This window comes from Anas acuta, chromosome 2 (assembly GCF_963932015.1).
Source record: "Anas acuta chromosome 2, bAnaAcu1.1, whole genome shotgun sequence".
Lineage (NCBI taxonomy): Eukaryota > Metazoa > Chordata > Aves > Anseriformes > Anatidae > Anas > Anas acuta.
In genome coordinates, this window is record NC_088980.1 from 78,503,520 (window position 1) to 78,528,822 (window position 25,303).

General features: G+C 40.0%; 1 long non-coding RNA gene across 1 annotated transcript; it reads left to right on the top strand.

The window, feature by feature from the left end:
• The first annotated feature begins 8,172 nt into the window (after positions 1 to 8,172).
• LOC137850634 (uncharacterized) lies at positions 8,173 to 23,333 on the top strand. Its single transcript, XR_011092697.1, has 3 exons — positions 8,173 to 8,337; positions 21,037 to 21,203; positions 21,908 to 23,333. It is a non-coding gene; the product is annotated as an uncharacterized lncRNA (long non-coding RNA).
• Positions 23,334 to 25,303: the final 1,970 nt, after the last annotated feature.

Here is a 25,303-nt window from a genome sequence, read left to right on the forward strand (position 1 = left end):
CAGAATTTTCTTGATTCTGCCCAAACAGATTTGGGCAATGACAGGTTTTGTGTTTCAGAGCACAGGCATCAGCAGACTGGCTATCTGTTTAGTTTTATTTTTTTTCATATGACATAATCTCCTTCCAAATAATGCCTCCCATCATCTCGGTTGATGCTATTTCTACACGTGCTGCTCACAGTAGCATTTTCAGCACTGACATTTCAATACGGAGGAAAGCTAAAGGCAGAGATTTCATTACAGAAGCTCCCTTTGGGCTTTTGGCAAGATGTAGTGAGATGCCAGTTGTTCCCAGTCATTTTCTGTGAATGAGAATATACTGGAGCGTTCAACCAAGCAGAGGATATTCAACATTATTTCCTTCTGGTACATACACCACATTTTATCATAAGTGCTATGAAGGAGTTCAGTTGATCATGCAATCTCTTATTATTTTTTTTTAGCATCTTCCAGACCAGCATTTATTCAAAATGCACAAAAGTCTTGAAGGCTGCCTGCTGCATGTCTTACTCTTGCGTACTTCTGCGCCACACACATACTTTTAACAAATAGAATAGACACAAAAATTGAAAGGTATTCAAACCTATGTTACTATCAGAAAGGCAGGTGATACTAAACTGTTTTTTGCTTTTCTGAATCTTCCAACTGTATTCTTTCTTCTAGCATTTCATCTATTAGTGTCTTACTGAAGGTTGTGATTGTAATGTATTATTATTTCCTGAGCAGTTCTTGTATGTCGTTCAACTATTTGGATAGATGATAAATTGTATTTCAGCACTTACGTTTTGACTGTAGCCCTATCACAACCTAGCCCCATCTGAATTTATTGTGAGACACCTACCCACCTGCCTGTCCAAGTGCAGCTTTCTTCCAGCCTTCCCTGACCAAAGCATACTCCATTGCAGCAGGGTATGGTTTGCCCTGAGCTCCTTGGTGAGCAAACAGGAGCAAACTTTCATCTGTTGCTTCCTCAGAAAAGGTCAGAAAGGTTGAAAGAAGTTTGGGAAAAAAAAAAAAAAAAAAAAGGAAATGTTGAAAAACACCCAAAAGTTGTTGTTCTCACACTCCTGCTATGCCAAGGTGTTCCTGTTGCCACTGTGGATGATCCCATTCTGCTCTCCTCTGCACTGGCCAGCACTGGCAGGTTGTTCGCTGCCTATGGGTGAGCTCAGATCTGCCCACTGCCCATCCTGGGCCATGGTACCTGTGAAAGCCAATGATGGCCCATCCACAAGGTAAGCAAAGGTAGGAGGTTCTCATATTCCAGCACAGCTGAACAAGGTGGTGTTAGCTGGCTCCAGCACCAGTAGAGTGAAACCAAGTCAACTGAACACTGTCCCAAGTTGGCCACTGGAACACGTGCCAGGGTTTTTGCTGCTGTACAATGTAGCCAGCACTTGAGACTCTGCAACTTTTGGTCCATTGTCACTGGTACTCAGCCCAAATAAACTGATGGTAATTTTGTCATGCTAGCTCCCATGGCACCTATAGCTACTTACACAAAGGATGGAGTGAGGTGAGTACTTGCATAGTCTAGTTTTAGCCACACAGCTCACATAATGGAGGTAATTTAGTTACCCAGTTGAGATTAATTCTCTCCATGAGCTGTGTGAGGGGAAGTTCCTCAGAAGGGAGCTTCTGGGCAGGAAGGTCACACAGCTGTCAGGCTGACATCCCAGCAGAGGCTCGGCTGCTCACGTGCTAATGAAGCATGAGTACCTTCCAGAGTCAATAGGCTTCAGGAGAGGCAGGTATCTCCTTTCCCAGCAGCAGGAGCATCTTTAGAGGCCAGCTGGGCACTCTAAGAACTCCATTGCTACCTGAGAAATGTGGAAGGTGATTTTGATCTGCCTGGTGGAGAAGGATCTGGAAGTATTGGTTGATAGTTGGCTGAATATGAGCCAGAAGTGTGCTCAGGTGCCCAAGAACGCCAACAGCATCCTGGCTTGCATAGGAAGCAGTGTGGCCAGCAGGGCTAGGGAAGTGATTGTCCCCCTGTACTTGGCTCTGGTGAGGCCGCACCTCGAGTACTGTGTTCAGTTTTGGGCCCCTCACTACAAGAAGGACATCGAGGTGCTCGAACGAGTCCAGAGAAGGGCAACAAAGCTTCCTTGTCTGGAATGCAATGTCCTTGTCTGGAATACAAATGTCCTTTTCCTTGTCTGGAAAACAAAGTTTATGAGGAGTGGCTGAGGGAGCTGGGATTGTTCAGCCTGGAGAAAAGGAGGCTCAGGGGCGACCTTATTGCTCTCTACAGGTACCTTAAAGGAGGCTGTAGCAAGTTGGGGGTTGGTCTGTTCTCCCATGTGCCTGGTGACAGGACGAGGGAGAATGGGCTAAAGTTGTGCCAGGGGAGGTTCAGGCTGGATGTTAGGAAGAACTTATTTACCGAAAGGGCTGTTAGGCACTGGAACGGGCTGCCCAGGGAAGTGGTGGAGTCACCATCCCTGGAGGTCTTTAAAAGACGTTTAGATGTAGAGCTTAGGGATATGGTTTAATGGAGGACTGGTTAGTGTTAGGTCAGAGGTTGTACTAGGTGATCTTAGAGGTCTCTTCCAACCTAGACGATTCTGATTCTTTGATCTCCAGCATCTTTATGTAATAGTTAGATGCATGTGTCCTTCCACTGCTCCCCTGTGTGTCATTATAATTCCTGCCCCAAAGCAGCCAGTTTGTTTTCCAACAGCTGTTTTTTGGTTCTTTTTTTTTTTTTTTTTTTTTTTTTTTTTTTTTAGCCAGGATATCTTTTTCCTGTTCCACACAAAGACAGTGCTGGTCTGTAAACACTCTGTTCAGAGGACTGGCCTGTTTTTGTGATTTCTGCTTTGTTTATTTTTTATATATATTTTTTTCCCTGGAAACCACATCGTTTGTTTCCCTCTGGTGTTGTTTATTTTACCGTGCTCTGATGGACACTGAGGTCACAGCTTTTTACATACTAGTTACTCAACATGTTTCAAAGAGGTCATCTTGCCTGCCATCTTTCTGCCAGTTTTCCATTTGCCTGGAGCTGCTTTAAAGGATTTCCATTTCAGTGGCCCACCCACACACATGAAGTCTAAATCATGGGTGGGTGGCAATTTAAACTGGGTGGAAGAAGAAAAAAATACCTGCAGCCTTTGTGCTGTCGTCTCTCCATTAATGAGCACAGAATTCACACTCTGGGTTCTGTAAACCTCATTTAGATGTGTCAGCAAGAGCCAGAACTATATTAGAGGCCTGAAACTGGAAAAATAATTAAGAAGGCTCAATGCCAATTACTTTTCATCTTCAAACTGCTGCTTACAGTTCATTCCCAACAAATACTGAAAGGTCATCAGCATTTTTTTTCATTTTCTTATGAGCAGGTTATTTAGATTTCTTCTTGGTGTTCTCAGCACTCCATGGTGTGGTGCAGAAAAAGAGCCTGATATACTACAAGCCAAACAGCTCATCTTTCATATTAAGTGGAAGTCAGACAAGGACAGTCCATTATTATTATTTTTTTTAATCACAGGTGGTATTCAGAGTGCTTCCTCTATTTTCTGTTTTCTTTCCTATTATCATGGATAATGCAATGGAAATGTAATCATTTTTAATCAGGTTTAATTATATACTTTATTCTCATTCTTCATCTCTCCCACTTTATAGAGAGGTGAGTTTCTGTTTCATTCTGCTTCCTTTGTTGGAGGACTGTAAAGCCATCAAATAACAGTATGTGCTAATGTGCCTGCATAGGCACAACTGCCCTCCCCAGAAGCCTGCCCTGACTTCAGCATCCTCATTTGGGCTAGTCTTGCTGTGAGGATTAATGTCAGGCGTGTCTTGAACTGCAGTGAGTTCATTCATTGCTGTGTGCCAACGTGCCCTTGGAATTATGCCACATCACAAATTCTGAAGCATCTCTCATGCTGATAATAGGTATGCGTTGTACCTATCATATTCATCTCAGGGGTCTCGTGCTTCAAAGAAGATGCCAGGCTAATTCTCATAAATATCCCTCAGTTTATTAATGCTGAAAGGTGTCCCTCTCATCTTTTGATATTTCAAAGTACAATTCTGAGGAAAAAGAGTTAGTCTTGGGTTTTAAAAAATCCTATTGTTAAAAGCAAGATACTCTTACTTATTACCTTGAGAACCTTGGATTGCTTAAATAATTATAAAAATCAGTTTAATTTCATTTATACTTTTTCTGTTTCAGTTATTTTTCTTTGCTTTATGCCAGCCGGTTAGGGTTGATAAATTTACTGCGTATTATTCTCTATCATTTATAAGTCTGGGTTTTCACGTACTGACAGCATTTGAATTGTAAGTGCTATAGGCAAGGGTACAACATATTTTTTTTATTCATTTTAATCACCACTGAAATAATAATAATAATAAAAAGACTGCACTGAGACATTTATATTTTATCAAGTATTGTGTTTAAAATAAAACAAAACAAAAATAACACCACCAACAACAATACATACTCAGAATGGGGAGGAGGAGATCTTTGTCCCCACTCTTTAAACTGTCCTGACTGGGTGTTCCTCAGCCAAGGTTCAAGGATTCACAGTACAGGTCCACACTCCCTTTTGCATCCTTTTCTGGCTGCTGGTGTGCAGTGCATCATGCTGCTTCCATCCTTTTGTAACCTACTGCCATTCTGGTGACCTTTCCTTCTTTTCTCCAGCCTTCTCAGAAGTGAGCCACAGGCCAAAAAAATGGGGAAGGATGAAAATGGAAACAGAATTGGCACTCACAGATTCATCCAGCACTTTTTTTTTTTCTGCTCAAAAGGGAAATCTTTGTAACCTTGTCCAAAATGTCGACATATTTTTAAACAAATGTTGACAGGGGTGGGCAAACTCCAGCAAGAGTGTTTACTCTAGAGCTCAGTTCCTCACTCACTGAGACATCTACTCTTATGATATATGCTAAGAAGGATATATAGGCACTTTCTAGGTTGCAGTAAGGTTTTAGACAGTTTGGTAATTCGGCCATCATTCTCCCAGTCAAATCTGAGGGAAATGTGGGTTTGCTTCTGAGGCTGGTTTCTAATAAGCCAATAGAGACTAGCTGTGGGCAAGGTCATTTAACAGCCGAATGGCCATCATTGCTTTACGAGTGAGCAAAGTTATAACAGACAGGAGGTGGAGAGAGTCACAGCTATTGAAAGCTTGAAGTAAAAAAAAAAAAAAAAAAAAAAAAAAAAAGAGCTTTTAGATAGCTGTAGTATCAGGAGAGGAGAAAAGCATACATCTTGAGCTGCTGTAGCACAGACCTACTGGGCCTGTTATTCATGGGCAGAAGGTCCGCAGCCGGCTGTGACAGGTTATTTTCATTAAGACTGGAGAAATCTAATGAACGTAGAGGAAGCGGAGCTTGTTTGTCAGTGACAGAGATGCTCGCTCTTCGGAGTGGGAGCTTCAACAATATGGGGAGAGGTGAAAACCTGGCTGCATTCAAGATTCGAAAGATATGGGATTTTTGCCTTTGACTTAAAGGAAGCCAGGATTTCATGCCAGAAAACTACTGCATCTAACATTGTAAAATGTATCAGTTGTGCAGCCAAAGGATAGATTTAGCTGATGCAGAATTTGTCATATAGCAATGCCGTAGCATCTGTCACAGTGCCTGAAGATGAGAAAGCACTAGTAACAACAACAGAAATTGAATCTGTGTCCCTCTCGTGACAAATGTCACCTGAGTTAGCTATATGTGTGATTTTGACTGAAAATCTGAAACTGGAAATGGATAATGGAGTTGTTTATTCTTTGGCACTTGGTGAAAAGTGCAGAAGTAACGGCGGTACTTTAAATCAACTGTTGATATTTTTTATATGATTAACAAGGATTTTAAGGTTCATGAGGAATGACTGAGGCTGTTATCCCTGCACGGCACTATAAAAAAGGATTTTATTTTTAATCCTGTGAAGGGCACTGTGAATTGCTTTGGTGGCTTTGACAAAATAACAGCTGTGGTGACTGACGGCTCTCCAGCTGTGTGGGGGGGAGTCAACAGCTTTATTGGTTTACTTAAAAAGAAATATGGAGTGAACTTCCTACCTTTTCAGTGAATGAGCCACCGAAAAGCTTCATGTGGGAAGGTACTAGAACTGGCAAATGTCATGGAAGTTGTTAAAGTGATTAACCTTGTTAGAGGGAGAGTGAAGCTTTCAATGGCTTTCACTCTGTCTCTGACACAAAAGTTGCTGAGAACAGAGTTTTGGGATTGTTTTCTTCAACTTAAAGTGTAAAAGGAGATATTTTGAGAAATGGGAAATATTTTGTCCTTAGAGGATTAAATACTAATTTTCGTGATGAAGCCTTCCGGAGCCAATAAACTACCGCCAGACCTTATCGGCACAAATTGTTCACTACCATTTTGTGTGACCTGGCATTTGCTTATAAACTGATTCTTACCTCAGGTTTATTTTTAATACAAATTACAAAGATACTGGAAAATGCAGTGGGCAGAAGACAATCTTCTCAGCCCAGTTATCCAATATATTTCTCCTAGAACACCAGATGAAAAATGAATTATCCATAGAAATTGTTTTCTTGTTTGTTTGTTTTTTGTTGTTTTTTTTTTTTTTTTTTTTTTTTTTTTTTCCTGTGGATAGGTTAAAATATTAACTGCTGCATTTTTTCATATCACCATGTGAATTGACACATATTGTTCTGAGAGACAGCAATACTAGAAACCTTACTCAGGCAAAAAAAAAAAAAATTTGATTCAGCAATTCTTGCCGTCAGTCCTGAAAGAGGACATGGTATGCCATGATGCCCAGCAACATCCATGTTTCCACAGAATGGCTTACACTGTGAAGTTTGAGTAGGTAACCACTGTTGGATATGGAGTTACCTGTTTCAGCCTGGAGATGGCTGAAAAAAAAGCATCAGTTTCAGCCCTGGGGGATGGAGTATTGGTACAGACAGTTGCGTGATGAGACCCTTATTGTCCATCCCCAGATTAATGGCCTCTGATGGTTGAAGGGAAATGACAGAAAACCTGGTTAGTGGGAGCTGCCTCGCAAATGTTCTCCCCAAATTAGAAAAGTCTGCTTCAAAAAAACTCTTGCTCATTAAAAAAAAAAAAAAAAATCATCATTGGCAGAAGAACTTCCTATGAGTTTTGAACTCATTAGGTGAAGTAAAGAAAAACAGTAAACAGATTGATTTGTATCCTTTTACATCCTGTGTCCCCAGAAACAAGTATCAATACAGACGCAGATAGCACAATAAAGGACAAAATTCTTGAAGTGAAATTGCCACCGAAGTCCTTCCTACTGTGTTAGAAATAAATGCTTCTGGTTTTTTATCAGTAGCATGTTGTTTCTGTTAGCATTTTGGAGTGCTATCCATCCTTCTAAATGATGAGCTATAATGGGCTATTGTGGGAAGAAATGGGGAAATGAAACCAAACCAATATTCTTTCATTTTAGTCCAATTTCATGTCTGTGGTCTTGATCTTTTTCCAGTTTATTTTGGTTGCAGGCCACAGCAGTATTACAAAGAGATCATTTGGCTTTTTAGTATAAGTAATTTCTGTTCTAAAGGAATTCCCTCCACCTGGAGGAAATGCTGGTATAAATAAGACCAGACAAGTGATTGTGCCTTTCTTGAGAATTACTGGTGCTATAAATTTTAGCTAATCCCAGACCCAAGGAGTAAGCACTTTAAAGCTCCAGGCCTTTAAACACATGAATAGCTCTATTGAAAGCCACAGCACTTTGTGTGTGTTTAAAGCTAACTACCTACATAAGTATTCACAAGATCAGGATCTAAGGCAGAATGTATTACCCAAGTAGCTCTAACACCTAATTTTGGATCTGCTTACAGATCTGTTTTCAGTTCTAATTTCAATACTGGTGTTGTTTGACCCTGTTGTCACACTTGGATTGTCCTTCCTGGTCACCACATGACTCACGAAAAAAAACAACACAACTTTCATGTCTTGTCTCTTGACACTACAGAAGAGGGTATTTGTGCTGTGTTTCACTGAAGCCTTCTTTTCTGCACATGAAGTGGACACCATATTCATCTCCTCCTTATCCCCAAAAGATAACATTGTTTTTATCAATACAAACCATCTGCTGAAGTGTTATGGTCACTCCATTAATTCCAGAAAGCTGGTACTTCACCACACCTCTTTACAGTTCAGCAGCTCTTTTCTGCTAAAGGCAGCTGTTTACAATCGCAATCAGACCATTCACCTGCTTCTATGCTACATTATTCCTGATGCAGTAGGCACTAAGCAAGACTGACTGGGAAACACTGTAGATGTACTGTGAATTGCTGTGAGTGTCAAGGAGTAGTAGTATACTTAAGGAAAGCAACAAAGCCCATCAGTCTGGAGTTCTTCATGTTTGTGGTAAGTGGATTTTATTTATTTATTATTTTTTTACCCCATAGTTGATCGTTTTATTCTTCCCTGGATGCTTTCTGTTCAATGAGATAGCAGGCTGGAAAGTTGTTTTTTTTTTTTTTAAATGAGCAATGTGTTCTCTCTTTTAAATATAAGTATACGTGAAAGACCTTTTAAAGGAGGAAAAGAGTGGGTAAACACAGCTAAGAGGATTGAAGTATTTCTCTGTTGGAGACTGAGATGGCAGAAGGGAAGTTTTTCTCAGCAATGGATGTATGCAACACTAACTCTGCATCTGTTGCATGGAGGGTTATCACGTTTTAGTGGATACTCTGGGAATATGATGAAAGACCCCCCTAATATTGTTGTTTGAATGAGATCTTAGTATGTACCTGAGAAAAGTCTGTGATGCTCTTCATCTAGAGGTTCATCTCCCAAGCATGCTGGTATTTCTGTGTGGATGGGAGATGAGCTGAGGCATATTTGTTACCTGTAGCACATGGCTACGTTAGAGTACTCCACATAAAATCCCCTGCAGTTCCCAGCAAAGTGATGAATGTAGAAGAGGCTCAGTGAGCTACGATAGCCTGGCAGGGCTAGCTCAAATTGAAACTGATATTCTGTTCTGCTTGGTCTTTCAGGAGTATGAACAGAAGAAGAAGGAAGTTGTCTGTTAAATGACACGTGGACACTTTTTTAAAATGACTCTGGATATAACCTATTTTATTCCATCAAACTGATTGATTTAACCTGCATAATCTGGTGCTCTAATATTTATGCAGTGGAGATATTACCTGTCTTTAGATTACCAGGGCATTCATTTCTACCTCTGAATGCTGTTTTCATAAAGGCACTCATGGATCATCTTGAAGACCTTGTTAGTAGCCTCTGCCCTTTCCGATGGGTGTGAGACTGGCACCTAGGGCTATGTAATCCTTTCAAAACCCTCTGGTTTAGCAGCAAGCAGAAAAAAAGCCAGTGGGGAGTCTGGGAGCAGACTGCTATGTCTGATGCTGAATGACCTGGGGAGGGAATAACTTTCTGCAAGGATGGACACAGTCAATGCAGGCCTGAGGAGGGAGATGGGGTAGCAGGCAGGGGGCATTTGGGTAGCAGAGTGTTTGGAAGTAGTGGCTTGGAGTGGGGGAGCTGAGGACAAACTGTAAAAGACGGTTCAAGAGCCAGCTGTGATTTTGTTTGATGTTTGGACCTTACCAGACTCAGGTGTCTGTGGCAGAGCCTTTCTGATTACACCCTCACAGCAGAAAATTTCTGAAATAACTACTGACTTAAGCTGCTTCGAGACACCCAGCCTGAGTCTCACGACTGGGCTGAATCCTCCAAAACTCCTGAGCATCCAGACCCTGAAAACTGGGATTCGATTTTTAGTATCTCATTTTGAGTGGGAAGTGTTGGTTTTTGTTCTGTGGCTTTTTTCCTTTAAAGGGAAGCCTTTGAAACCTTAACCTTTAATCTTAGTAACTCCTGAACCATCTTCTGTGTGAAGAGAGGGGATAAATTATTGTGGACTCATTTGAGGATTTACAGCACTTTAACTGTTCACCATCTGACCCACAGCATTTGCCTTGAAATATAAGGGCTGATTTGAAGCTTTCTCATAGAGCAGGTATTGAGTTCCCATCTGGAGTGAGCAAACACTGTGTGCAGGGTGGGAAATATTCTTTGTCTGTGCATTAGAGTATCTGGATTTATGACTGCTGATGTCTTCAAACCTTTTGCACATCCCTTTTGTGCAAACAGTTGAATGATTTGATTTGCCAGTAGTGCTATACATAAGAAGTGGATTTGAGAACTGGAAGGGCTTGTTTCGGGTGCCTTAAATCACTGTATAACGAAATAAGTAGTGGCCTTGCCTGGTGATCATTACATGTCCTTTGTCCTTATTTTCATTCTAGCCTTCCCTCCTTTGAGTGCCTCCCTGTACTCATTCAGACTAAGAGCCTAAGAGCTCTGTTCAAGTACTGTATTTTAGTATTTCTCTCTTCTTTGGGGGGAAAAAAATTAAAAATCAACGATGGGGAAAAATAGAGCAGCAGAGAACTGACCTGGCTATACTTTAAACCAGTGATGTCCATGATAAGAATCTGTTGAGCCGTGTTTTAATTTAACTTAAGAACATAAGTATAACTGCAAAAAATGATAGATTTGTTTAATTATAATATGTTCTGTTAGACTCCATCTTATCCAGAGCACTTAGGCAAGAGGAAAGCACCTTATGAAGGGTGCATACCACCATATCCAAGTGTGTAAGTCTTCCTATTAATCACTTGCATAATGCAGTGGCAACACATACATGCAAATATTTCGTTAGAATTTTAAATTGTACAGTAAAACCAGCTCCTCTGAGCAGAATTACTAATATCGTAAAGCTTGTAAAATGGGGACAATAGACACAGAGAAGCACGTATACTGGAATAGCTGTTAGTGTATGGGTAGTGTTAATCATTTGGGATGTAAGAACAGAATAGAAGTGCCTCCGTAGTCATTGTCCTGCAATTCAGATGGATGTTGAACTGCTTGACTGCTGTTCTTGTCTCTCTACAAATTCCTATACAAACAACTAAGATCCTGCTGCTAAAGTAGGCAGTAAGTTTGTGGGAAGCTCAGGTTCATCTCCCTGCACGGAGTCAGACAAGCACATCAAACTGTTTGCTTTGTCTCTGTGGCTTTGCTATAAAAATCCACCTGGAAGGAACTAGAGGAACCAAAAAGATTCTTGAAGAGTCCCTAGCGGTCACTTCCCTGCTAGGTCTCTCCTTGTTGGAAGCCTGATCCAAGGCAAATTTCTTCTCCCCCTACCCAGCAAATCAAAATTTTCTAATGACAAATCAATTTTGGTGCCATAAGGCGCCTTTTTGATTATGAATCAAAAGCAGTGGCATTTAAATAGGCACTTAAATTGCAACATCATGTGTCCTAACTGGCCTGGGCAGGACACAGATTTGAATGATGTGAATTTATTCCTGTCTTCATATATCCAGAACCATAGAGATGGTTTTAACATATACAGCTCTTGAAAGATGTCAGTTAATATTTTATTTTTGGGGCATCAGTCTTTCAAAGAAAGAGGAAGGCACAAGAGCTTTCCTGTTCAGATGTAGGACTTGCAAATACTCATGATCAGAGCTGTAGGGGTGGGTTGAAAGGATATGGTACAAGGCTCCAAATCCCACATCTCCAAAAAAGCGCTGCCAAATCTCTGGAAATCCTAGATGCAGTAGCTATGCAGCCAGTCGGTTTGATGGCTGGTCCGTGCAGTCAGGGTGAAGTTGCTACTTACCAAAATCCTGTGGTCTTGGAGATGGAAACCTCCATGTTTCACTCCATAGAGGCTATTTCCCTACCCCTTCTGGAAGGGAGCCACATACTTTTTCATTGCACTGTTAGGAGGTGAAGCTAAACCTAGAAGCTGCAACTTGGCATAACTCTTTGAGCTGACGGATAGGAATGCTGCACTGTCAAGTTTATAGTTGTAAACGACACTTCAGTGTTGAGAGAGGCAAAATTTATATTTCACCTCAACAATTTTCTACTGTTTCCTAGTGAATGACACCAACATGATCTTCCAAAGACGGGAAAAAGTGTTTACAGTTACTGCAATGAATTGGTGTTTGTCTGCTTTCTGTGCACATTGCATCAGATCCGTGTTTTACTTTGGCTTTGTGGTTTTCCAGAATAACATTTAGGCTAGGTCAATTCAGTTTATTGGGATTCTGGTTCCATGGATTCTATTCACATTCTGCATTAAAAGCCAAACAACAAAAAAAATCAATCTTCATACAAAGGCACTTGTTGCTGGATGCTGTCTTTGCTTCACCCTCTTTCTAGCTGTGTGAAAGGAATTAATGAGGCACAGATCACAAACTGATGTTTGTAGTTGTTCAAGGGCTTTCTTCTTTTGCTTAACTCCACTAAATAAGGACCGTTAAATCTCTGCTAATTTCTCAATATTAAAACTGCACTTAAAAGTGTTTTCTCATTAATCTGTGACTAACCATAAAATGTAATATTTTCACCATGAAACTTGTCAGCTTTGTCCCAGGCATATACAGGGTTGTAATAATGGATGTTATCCTCCTAAAATACTTCTGTTTTCTATTTAATTTGCATGCATGAATTTTTATACCAATTTTAGTTATCGGTAAATTACTAGGTTTTTATGGGGGTGACGCATGCCTGAGCCGAGGCCTTATGCATTCTGTGACCTAAAAGTCATTCTGCCAGGGATGCTTAACTGTTTTCTAACTGCCTCATTTTTAAGTGCAAATGACCTTTATAAAAGGTGCTGAAATGACAGTGCTGAAGAATGGAGCCCCATTAATCTTTCCAGGAGACTTTAGCAAAGGCTAGAGATAGCACAGGTACAGCAAGAATGTGCAAATGTACCATAGACAAAGTGTGCAAGAGGCAAATATCAGCTGGGCAGCACTTCCAGCTGCAGGTTTAGTCAAAACTTATGTTTTGCGTGAAGTTGAAAATGCTACAGGTATCTTCCAGACCAGCAGCAGGGCAACCTAAGCAGGGGCGAAAGGTTTTGAGTGCTGTTCCCGATGTACTGATGAATCAGGTACTTGAATTCATTTGCCCCAGGAGCTCCCAGAATGTGCTTAATGCACTGGTTTTGGCAGAGAAACCAAGATCCATCCAAAGATACCACATCAGCTTGAGTCCTTGGCAGGTGGAGCATCAGTTCTCCTTTTCAGGTCTTTCCGGTTTGGATGCTGCCAATATGGCAGAAATGTTCAGAAGGGGCAGGACTAATTGGGATTTCCTGTTTGAAACTGAAAATACTGAAAGAAATGGTGTTTTATCATGAAGATTTCTGATCACTGGGAAATACAGAAGTCAACCGTGGGTACATTGTTCTTTCATCCTGTCTCTTCCCTCTATTTAAACGTTTATTACACTGAAGGGTGCTAAGGTCTGATGCTTTGTGCTATTTTTTCTTTCTACCTCCCAGTTCAGCCCACTGGAGTTAGAGGGGCTGTAGGAAGCTGCCTGTTTTCTCTCTGATCAACAGAGGCTTAGAACAATGGAAATCAGCCCTGATGGGCAATGCTTGTATTTGCTATCATACACGAAGAAATCATACAAAAAGGGTGAAAACCTCTCTTCAGAGCCCTTCACTGCTGGTGCTTTATACATAGATGTACACTTACACCTACGTTTCTCCCCACATTCTAAAATGAAAAATATAATACCATTGCAATATTATTTATCAAGTACTTTTTGCACTCCGCTAAGGAAATTTTGACATGTGACTGTAAAGTACCCTTTGTCTGCTTCCAAGTATTTTTCTGCTGAGTACCTGCATTGCTGTATGCCTCTGTCTCATGAGGTAAGACCAGTTTTCACTCCAAAAAAAGGCAATGCCTTCTGGTTTCTTTTGATTACCACATACCGCGTGTGGATATGTGATGCACAGGGGAAGCTTGGACTGTTTGGCAATGGTGAAATTGCTGTAAGAAGGGCTCCCATGTTTAGCCTGGCTTTGTTTCCTTCTTTTGTGCTTGTTTGCTTGTTTAAATATTTTATTCTGCTTCTAGTTGAAACAACACGATAGGAAGTACCTTGAGGGAGAAGGAAAGGTATTACTTTGTTTTATGGTTCATTGTTCTGCAGGGGGAAGTTGAAAGTATAAAGCTGTACACAACCCATGAATTGAAAGCCTCAGCCTACAAAGCTGTGTGAGGATTTTGTTGCTTGTTTCCATCAACAAGGAGGAGGGGGAGGGAAGAAGGGGAGGCTGAAAGTGATTCATTAGAAAGAAAACAGAACTATGATAAATGTATGATGTCTCAAGTACTCTCAGAAATAGGTTTGGCATTCTCTGCTGAAGAAGATATTATGTTATTGGACAAGGCAAATAAATTTGTCTTAAACCTCTTTTTGACAGTTTTCGGCTCTCTGGCAGGTGCATATGCAATGCTTATCCTGCAGAAGTCACGTCTACTAATGTCTTAGCTGATCCTTAAAGACTAAAGTAAGAAAACTGGTGCAAGTCTAGGCCAGAAGACATTTTGATGCATCATCCATACTGAGGTGCATATCTCCTCAAAAATGCTTTACAATTATGCCTTCACTTTGTCTGTTGCTTAGTGCTTGAAATAGTTCCATGGTTGATATGCTTTCCAAAAGTCTTGCATTAAATGCAATGCAAGACCCCCTTCATTTATGATTTAAACATTTCTGTATGGCAGGTGTTTTGACTATGTTTCTGACAGTTGCACTTTATCTGCTCCTTTGTCTTCTTTCTTTACAAAATCAGAGACATCCACTACTCTGTTTCTAATATAAAAATTCTACAAGAAAGCCAAATTCCAGGTCTTCTAAATTTCCCAGAGGAAAATATTTTTACCCTGAAAAAGTCATTATTTTTCACATAGCTCTTGAATGTATTACACAAAATGAAGATATACACACAAACTCAGACTTTTCCAAAAGAAAAGAATCCTAACAAATGGCAATTTCAATAGGCCACTTATTTCTAAATTTCTCTTGGCTGAGAAGTAAAATATCTGCTTTATTTTCTTGAACCTTGGTGGCAGTGAAATAAAACAACAAGTGGAGAATTGAGCTGTAGACTAGTGCTGGAAGCAAAATCTCTATCCTGAGAAATTCTTTCAGGATTTTCAAAACGTTTCCTTAAGTTCCTTACAGAGAGAGAAGTGCTCCTTGCATCTTCTCCTCCTTACCCTAGCCCCCAGCTACACCAAGAGCAGGGTAATCAAAGCACCTACTTGGAGTGTGGGAAACCACAGGCTATTTAAATCAAGCAAGCCATCTGGATTTTGGTGGGGAATTAAGCCTTCTTTTGCCAGTCTCCCACACGCCTTCCTTTTGTCATCTGTTTCCCCCGGCTAGCTCTGTTATTCAGGTTAGAAAACAAACAACAACAACAAAAAGGAGAGAAGAACTTTTGCTGCTAAAAAGAGAATAAAGTGATTCATGGAATAGGTTTTTTAATTATTATTATTATTCCCTATTTGGATGATAAGGCACCTGATGGATGGTTTAGAAGGAATATTTTTATTCCTGATTTTCTGGTGGGTACACATAGCTAACATCTGGCATGAGTGCTCAACACTTCACTGAGGAATTAGCAAAAACAACAATAAAAATAGTCTCTGATTTATTTCATGTCTTTTGTTTATTTGTCTGTGTTTTTAGTTCAGTAATGTAGAGAGTAAGGTGTGATGACCAATAAGCAAAACTTTAAGCTCTTCCTATCTGCATAGCACTTACTTAGAGGATATTAGTCTGTTCCTTTAGAAGGTTCATTAGTCAATAAGTCTTGGATAACTTGGTTTTTCTTCATTTTTCTTCACAGAAGTATATGCAACCTTATCCTTTTGCCATCTGTAAAAGTCTCTTATCACTGGAAATAAAATTCTCTCAAGTGATGGTTATCATAACATGAGTTAACAAATCCGTGCTCTGTAGGTACACCCTAGAGAGCCATAACCTCTGAGGTTTTGTGGCTCATCATGGCCTGAGGTGTGATGTTTCATTATGGCCAAACATGCAACTTACGGTTTACTTTAAGACCTTTGTTACTGGGGTGAGGGGATGAATTTATTCCAAATCAGTCTTTTCTTGCAGTATTTTCCCCCAAACTATTTAGGAGTTTGAACTGTTACATTCATTGAAGATACAATGATTAAAATCACCTTTGCAAAATATTCTGTAAAGGAACACCAAAGACTCAATTTCTGTGGCCCAGTTTTAGGGACTTACTATGCATGTGTGTGCACTGAAATTTAATGGACTAAAATAAAAAAAAAAAGTGCGTTGGGCAAAGTAGGGAAGAAATTGGAAGCTTTCCTGACAGTCATCAATCAATGACCTAGTAAAATTGATTTAGGGGCAGAAAGGCTAGGAGTGTGTTATTACTACAACATCTTATAATGATGTGAAGATCTCCCACTTGGATACCTGACTTCTTAAGGTGCTCTTTTATTTTTATTTTTGTAATTATTATTATTTTATTTTATTTGTTTCCCTCCAGGGGAGTCCTGGACAAATTACCTGTTTTATTCTGCACTGAGTAGCTCTGTGGGATCCTGACAATATATTGATCCCTAGCTCCACTCTCATGGTGGGCATTAACTTTCATTCTTGTCCCCTACACTTCACATCCATTTGAAAAAAAAATAAAATCACCTTTCTGACAAGATCACTTAATAAGCCTCCTTAGCCTACCTCAACTGTGCAGGGGCTACCTGCTTCTATACTTCTTCAACTGTAGGACCAAGCTGGTGATTTGCCTGAGCATCTGTAAGCATGAAGGTCAGATGCTATACTTTTTATCTCCAAAACAGATAATTTTACTTCCTTTGAATAAGAAAAAACACACCACTTTTTCATTTTCAAGTGAAGCATTCCTCTGCCCCTGCTTTTCTCTGTGTTCTATTACTGAAGAGCTCCAATTCATACTTGCAGAATGCCTGGCTAAATGGAGCTTTTTAGGGATGCAAATTTTTTTTTAAAGGGTATACTACTGTTCATTTGCAAGTTGCAAAGATAATGTAATATCCAGAAGCATTCAATTTTTAATATACAAGCTCAAAAAAAAATAAAAATTGGAGCATGTCCATTAAGCCTTTGATGTTTGTGCTACAAAGCCAGTTCTGGGTATAACAATAAATGTAACTTAGTCATGCTTTTAATCCAGGCACTCTCCATCACGTTGAGTGAGAGAGGCTTTAGCAGAAAAAGGGTTGATATGTTTAGTGCTCATCTGAGTCATTGAGTGCATGTTCTTAAAAGTTTGTTAGTATTGATTTACTTGCACCAAAAGCCCCGTACAAAAATAATTGGGTTCAGAATATTAGACTGCAGGCAAATATGTGTGTATATACATATATATATAGGCAATATGCAGCTTGCATTTTATTTCTTGCTACATGAGTCTGGGAAAAATCTGGTGTAGTACTCAGGTACAACAGCTGCTCTAGATAGTAGCTAAAAGGATAAACCAGGCAGTTTGGTATAAATCCCTTTTTGTTCCATGCAGAACAGCCAGAATTATGCAAGCTTCTGTGTTTCAAAAAATAGTCACCATTTTCAAATGAACTGGATTGGGAAGAGGCTGCAAGTGGTCATGTGCTTTAGGCAGTTCTTGAGAGCAGGTCAAAAGTAGGCAGAGTTGCACAAGTCCTGTCAGACACAAAGCCATGTATATTTATATGAAGTATATACATTTCCCTACTGTTCATTTCCTTATCTTTACAACTTTCTTCTGCCAAACACCAGTTACAAAGCTGCACCTATATGTGTTCTTTACCCTTAAGGGAGGAGCCCATTTCACTCAGGTACTGGTCACTTTTCAAAATAAACCATTTTATCAGCATAAATTTGGAAAATCAAAGTTGCCATAGGTGACTTTTACAGGAATATGCTCTCCTCCTCATTGACTACAGAGCTTGCAACTTGGAGCTTATACAGGATGGTATCTGAGGGCATCTGATTCACCAGCTACAGGAAAAGACCCATATCCACACTAACCTAGGAAGAAACATGATTAGACTCATCTCAGTTGTACAGTAAATGCTAAAATATCCACCACTCTGTATATTTAGTTTTTGCCTGCCACTTCTTACAGAGAAACAAAGAAGGTTCTGCTGGTGAGCCATCTGACACCTCTAGGATGGGGATAAACCTCTTGGTGCCCAATAAATCTCAAAGTCATCATGTGCAATCATGCTTCTACCACTGCAAATGAAGTGATGCTGGTCTCGCTTTCTCTTATGTGCACCCATAAATTGAAGTGTTTTTGAAAACATGAAAAATGGCCAGATTCTTGTTTGATATACTGTGTGTGCTGGTCTCTAAGCATTTCTGAAAATTGGTGAGCTTGGATTTGCAGGTGAATTACACTGCTTTTCCTTGTACAGAATTACAACTTAGTGAATCTTTTATTTCTGCAAGAGAAACTGAAAATAGGTCATCTGAATTCTCCATTACTATACTCTCTGTGCCCCTCGGATATTGGAAAAATTGAGACACGTCAGTTAAATACTGCAGACAAAATAATATGCACATCAATCAACGACTGGAAACAGTGTCCAAAATGTTATTTATTGCAAGTTTTCATCAAATATGCATTATTCTAATGATGGACACATTACAAAGACAGACACTTTAGAGAAAAATGATATGGAAGGAGACTAAAAAAGATTGCAGTCTACTTGGTTGGGAAATGTGGTTTAATTTAAAAATCATATAATTGTTATGGGAAGAGTCATATAAATCAAACATTTCAATGTTGACAAGATTTTTATCAGGCATTCTAGTCCTCCGTAGTCTCACAAGTATCACCCAATGAGCATGTATAATAAAGTCAATTTCCAAGCTGTTGCAGTAAGAATAATGGCATAACTTTTCCTCTCTCTCTTTCATTTTTGGGAAAGTTTTGCCCTATTTATTTGAACGACATTGGTGTGAATAGGGAAAAGTGCATGAATATAAAGAAACCATCCACTGTGCCTATAAACTCACATACAGTACATTGCCCTTGGCACAGCCACAGTTCTTACAAAGTCAATAGAAAAATTCAGTCCAACTTTTTTTTCCTCTGTAGTTCATTGAATTGGCTGGGTGGAAGAGTCCCCGGTTCTTTTTCTTATACTGGAATGGACAGGTAAAAAAACAGACTGCATGGAAAATGGCCGCAGGGAATATAGCAAAAACCTCTCAGCATCCTTCCTGCCCATACCACCGCATCTCTTGCACAGGCACCCATAAGGGCACCCATAAGCATGCACCTACTTCCCATTGATTTGATTTTTCTCCCCTATTTTTCGCTAAGTTCTGCATGTAAATTAGCAATCATGCATGGGGTTAGCTCTTGTTTTCAAGTTTGCATAAAGGAAGCTCTATATATACTGCTGTTTCTTGTGAAATCTTCAGTCAGCGATGAGGTTTCAGATGAAAGACACTGTAGTGGAAGACTGAGCATCTCTGCAGGCTAGTTAAGAATGAGTGTCAGTCTGTTTTGGAAGGGAAGATGGAAGCTTAAGGAAGATTCAGGCGTTGCCTAAAGACTGAGCTAACTGAAGAGGAAGGAAGCCTGAGGACTTTTTTATTCTCAGCAGCAGTTTCTAATAACATGGTGAATCAATTTTACAGCGCACCTTGACAATAACATGCAGTACTTTTTTTTTTTTTTTGAGTAGGAATTGCATTCTGAACACCTGGAGACTACCTTGTAGACAGCATTTTCCAATAACCCTCACAAAAAAAAAAAAAAAAAAAAGTGACATCAGTGGGAGAAGGTGGAGAAGTAAGAAATGAAACTTGTGGCAAATAGGCCTTGCAGCAGTGTGACAACTGACTCTTCTTGGAGTTCAACTTTTAAATAGAAGGCTTGTGTGCCAGTTCCCTAAAATTAAAAATGGATCCAAAGGAAATGACTTCCCAGAGAACAAGCCGACCACTTTGGACTGACTGGACACAAGCCATCAACACAGCTGCCTGTGGCTCCAGCCAATTGCTGGTCTACATGCTGGTAGGGGAGTGCTGTATCTTCCATAGAGCAGCGAGCATATGGGCCTTTCGACAGCTGGCTCAAACAGAGGAGGAGGGAAAAGTGGCAGCAGAACCCCGGGGTTTGCTTTGTTTAATTATGGTGGACGGGAGAACTTCACGTGCCAAGGAAGCACATTTAAGATGTGCCTGGAAAAGGAAATAGGAGATTTTTGCCAGGAAGGTGGGTAATTGTCCTTAGCCCTGTGACATGGAAACATTTTGCATGAGGCTTTCTCTCATATTATTGAATTGATATTTTGAAATGACATATATTCCTGTCCTTTGAGTAAACTCTAAAATACATAAGCAAGCTGAAGCAATCTGCATGGTGCCAGCAGGGAAAATGTAGCATTCATTTTTCTTCTACTCATACCTTTCCTGAAGCCACTCAGAACTGGGAAAACAACAGCCTGGTGATACTTCTGTTGGTTAAAAATAAAGTTTATTGTCATGGTCAGAAAAGGGAGAAGAGCTTTACAAGTGTGGTACACAGATCATATATTGTGTATCTGCACAGGTTGTAAATAGAGCTAGCTGCCTCACCATGGATTGGTCTAACATTGGTTCAAATTAGTGTGAGATTTTTCTGGGACACTTGTGGGCTGGAGAGCAAGAGTACTTAAAGGTTTGGTCCAGAAAGCTATGATTCTTACTGCTGTAAATGCAGGAAGAGTGGGCACTACATAAATGGCAGGAGTATTTGAATTACCTGCTCTTCCTCCAAGGGAGAGACCTTGAATGGATGACATTACTCCAAAATGCTGTGTTCTGGATGTATTATGCAAGATGTTTATTACAGCTTGATTAAAATTGTGTTGAAAATACACATGGCCCTTTAAAGGGGGTTAGGGAGAGGGAAGAAGAAAAAAAAGAGGTACATGTGGATGTGCTTTATTATTAAAAAACAAAAAGGCTGTTCCAGATGGGGATAATCACCCTTTTGGAGTTCATCTTGTTACTGCTTGGTTTTAATACTAAGTTTTATTTGGAAATACACACTTATTTATTATTATCGATCAAAAAAAAAAATAAGAGAATGTATTCTCTATTCTTTTCACAGTAATGCCAAACTTAGGTGACTTGCATAATAGCATTTCAATATAGTTGTGGTTTTGTTTTTGTTTTTTTGTTTTTTTTTTTTTGTTTTTTTTCCAGAAGGGAAGGAAGAAAGTAACAGGATTTTCAGCAGTTTATCTTACACCAAGTAGTTCAGGTGGAAATTATAACATCCAGGCCAATCCTTTTTGTTTTCAGTGATGCCGCATCCCCCATTGTCTACAAATAGTTCTGAACCATCTTGTTTTCCGGATTGCGTCTGTATGGTAAGAATGTAAATACTGGAGGATTTTTTTTTCCATTTGTTAATGAAGTATTTGCAAATAGTTCTTGTAATGCCCACTTCTTAAGAAAGTATGCAACCCACCCCAGATTCCTAGAGTTGCAAGTACGGGTTGGTTAATAGGTCGGCAAAGGTACAATAAGTAAATGTTGGATCCACAAACATGTTTACAACATTGCAGTTTTGTTATGAAAGTATGTTTATAATATGGGAGCTCTGCATTAGCATATGACATCTATATGTTATTTTAAAATGTCTCATTTCTGCTCACAAAGCAGGGAAATCAGAAAATAGTTCTTGGTAATTGTCCAGAGTTAGTCTGCGATCATTTTGTTCAAATATGCTTTTCATCTCGAAGTGGAAGTAGGGCATGATCCACATGCAGTTCCTTTACATTGAGTGAAATCTACTGTATATGACTCCATATCTGTACGACTAATGAGTTAGTCTTTGTAATCTAGTAATGAGATTTAATTCAATAAATAGTTCTCACTTTACATATGTTTTTTCCCTCTATCTCTATACAATAATCCCGAATGACCAAATGTAGTGTCCTCTCTAGCCCTCTTGGTGTGGTTGTTTTAGAAATACACAGTATTTCATTGTGCCAGCCAATATATTCCATCACTGAGAGTCCTCCCGTTGACCCCATTAACTATAGGATTATCCATATTTCTCCCTGGGCAGGGCACACAGCAGAAGGCTGGGAAATAGCAGTGGGACAGTCTTGGCATGCATGCAGAAGACAGGAGCTTACGAGGCTGCTGAACACCATGCTCGCAACCCAGCACGCAAAGTTGGAGGAAGAGCATTGAGCAGGGGGTTTGAGGAGCAGCTGCAAGGTAGCAAAGTGGAACAGAGCCAGGGGCTTGAATTTTACGTTTACAAGTGCTGCTGGAGCTGAGGGCAGAGTCAGACAGAGGCTTTGTCCTCAGTGCCAGAAAAGGAGGGGAAAAAATAGTGTGTACTTTTCCCAAGATAACAAGTTTGTATTAGCTATCCGGCTGTAAAATCCTGCACAAACAAGACACCTATAGTTTCTACAACAAGTTCAATACAAAATTATATACACTTCCCTTCTAGGTTCATCTTGCTTGGATTATGTCACTGAAAAAACTGCCAGTATGTTATCTTGACTGGGACTTTTACTGAAAGATACGGCTAATATACATCAGCTGTATTGCTATAAAAAAAAGGACTAGGGCTTTTGTGTTTGTTTTTTTCTTTCTTTTTCCTCTTAGGAAGGATACAGTCTCACTACCCCCTGAAGAAGTGCTGCAGACATTTTCCATATCTTTTTGTCTGCCTGTATAATAATAAAATCAATTAAGTGGGCACCTTTAGCCTCCTGCTTTACTATACTGTTTTCTGTTCTGTTACTTTCAACCACTTTTCCTATCTGTTGCACCTAGCAAAATCTTCCTGAATTTCTTTCAGCTGAACTAGCAATAAAAATCTCTTAGTTATTCCTTGCTGGCTCTTTTTTCCGTTCCCCACCCCTCCCACCAGCAACCACACCCCAGGAAAAAAAAAGAAAAACAATCTACAGCTAGTGAACATGTCCAGCAAGAAGCCCCTTTCTTCTTTTGGAGAAAAAATGCATGGCATGTTCTGTTGCCTGTTCTAATGGTAGAACAAACATTCATGCCCAAGCATTATATCTGTAGGCAAGAAAGACTTTAAAATCATAGGTGTGCTCTTCAGCTCTCCTCAGTGCAATGGAAAGAGGTCTCTGTAGGGCCTTTTCTAAAACTTCACCTGTTATAAACTGTGACTTTCTCAAGCCATGAGATTTTCATGATTTCCTCTGGAAAATAACTCATATTGTAATGATTCCTGCTCATTTTCCTATATAAATGTAGCCTTTTTGACTGTGTCTTGTTACTATTAATTTCTATCCTTTTGCCATCTTGACATTTCCTTTTGTTTCCTCTTACTGCTGTCTTGGACATGTAGAGGTTAAGAAGCTATGAGCTCATTGTAGGACTTAAGGTAGCTTAAATTGTGCCCAATTTTCAAATTTTGTCTTCTAATTACTGGTAGATGATTTTAAAAGCAGAAGCTCTGCCTTTCTGCAGTAACTGGCACAGTGAGGGGTAAGTCTTGGAGGGCCAAAACCCTGGAGAAAGTCATGCTGTAGGTTTCTGTGAAGTGTCCTAAATCCAAACTCACATTAGCAAATATGCCTAAGATATACTCCAGCATAGTTTATTCTCGACATGATATTAAAATCCTCCAAAGTTATCCTGGCTGCTTGCTACAAGTGAAGGCCTTGAATTCTAAATGCTGTTGTGAGCAAGTGGGACAATTCTGTCCTTGATTAATCTATTAGGCCCCATCCTGCCATCAATGGATTACATAAATATAACTCAGAGCAAACCCACCCTGCTGAAAAGGGGAAATCTTGCTGCTGTTACTCCACTCATGTTCTGTTCTGGTGTTTCCAGAGCAATTGTTCTCCTCTGGACAAAGGAAGGACTTCCCATGCTTGTGACTTTCTTTGGACTTGATCATAAAGAAGTGGAAACTGTCATAAAGTCCTCTGTTTCCAGTTGAGCTACAGTCTTGATTTATAGGCAGCCATGATTTATAAGCTAAATCCTTTATCCCTTAAGTCCCTTTTTGACTGGGAAATTTTGTCTCAAGTGTATGAAGCTGAAAAATAATTTTTGAAATTGAGATCTGACATAACCTCTTACGGAGAGCAGAATAAGTCCAATTAAATGCCTCTGAGGATCTAAGAAAAACTGTTTAAGGTTACAAATGTCTTTTAATTGTGTTTTCTGTTCTTCTGGGAGAATCCCATTTGAATGAGAGCCTTGAGAAAGCTCAAGCAACTGATCTCTCTAACCACAGTATAACTAAATAGAGCATCTGAGGATCTCATTGCTTCCCCTACAAATGCTCACATTTAAGATGTCAAGGCTGAGACTAGGCTACACAAGGAGAGAGCGCTGAGATAAAACAAACATTTTGGGAAAGCAAAACAAAAGAGTCGTTTATCTCTCAGATTGGCCCCATTTGCCATGCTCCTGCTGCTATGAGAAACATTCTTCACACCAGGTCTTCTCAGGAGATTATCCACAGAGAGAGGAAAGTGGTTCCCACAGTGCCAAAAGTCACAGCATCCATCAAGCATTAAAACAACCCTTTCTGAGGCCTGTTGGGTTGCATATCTTGGGAATGCCATGATGGTGAGAGGGAGGTTGGAGGGGAGGAGAGGAAAGGGAGATTTATACAATAAATTGTTTTTTTAATAGAAAATCCCCTTTCTTGGAAGCATGGAAGAAATATGCCACTTGTCCTAATGCTTACCTTCTTAGTCACAAAAGAAGCCTGCTGCTTGCAGACAGGAATTTGCAAATATAAACACTGTAGGCAAACTGCTGAAGCAGTGCTCTGTGAACAGCCTGCTGCCAGGGCTGCTGCTGCTGGAAATGATGCTCAGAGAGCTCTTGAACGCGTGGCACTGTCTTTCTATTCCATGTGCCCATTCGGCTTTGTGATAGCCAGCTAACTCAAGTACCACAAGGATACTTCTGGGTGCCTAACCTCAGTTATAGCTTTGTTGGAAATTTCACATTGCCATGGAAATGTCTAGTGTCTGACAATTTTTCTAAGTATGTTTCAGCTAGCAAGGTGTTGTAGTGGATTACCTGCCTTAGCAAAGGTTTGACCTACCTCCTCAGTTTTCCACCTCTGCTCTTTAAAGAGGTTGTTGGTAACCGTACATTTCCTGTTCAGGTATGCACAATTGTACTGAAACTTTTAGTCATGCAAATGCATGAAGACTGAAATCCACTGCCTTGGTTACCTCCTCTGTGAGCTCCCAAGAGCTGATGTGTCTTACCTGTTTGCCATAACTCAAATGTTATGAGAAAGACTCATAACCTGTACAAGAAGAATGCACTATATAGAAAGGGCTAATAAAGCTTAAGGGCTGCTCAGCATGGAGTTCAGCAGCCTGAGAAGGTTCACAATGCTGAGCTTAAGACACAAGATCTATGCTCTGTACTGCAGTGCAATTGCTTGAATATCTCATACTTTTATTCTCCTGAAGACTGCTTCTTGTTACCAGTGTGC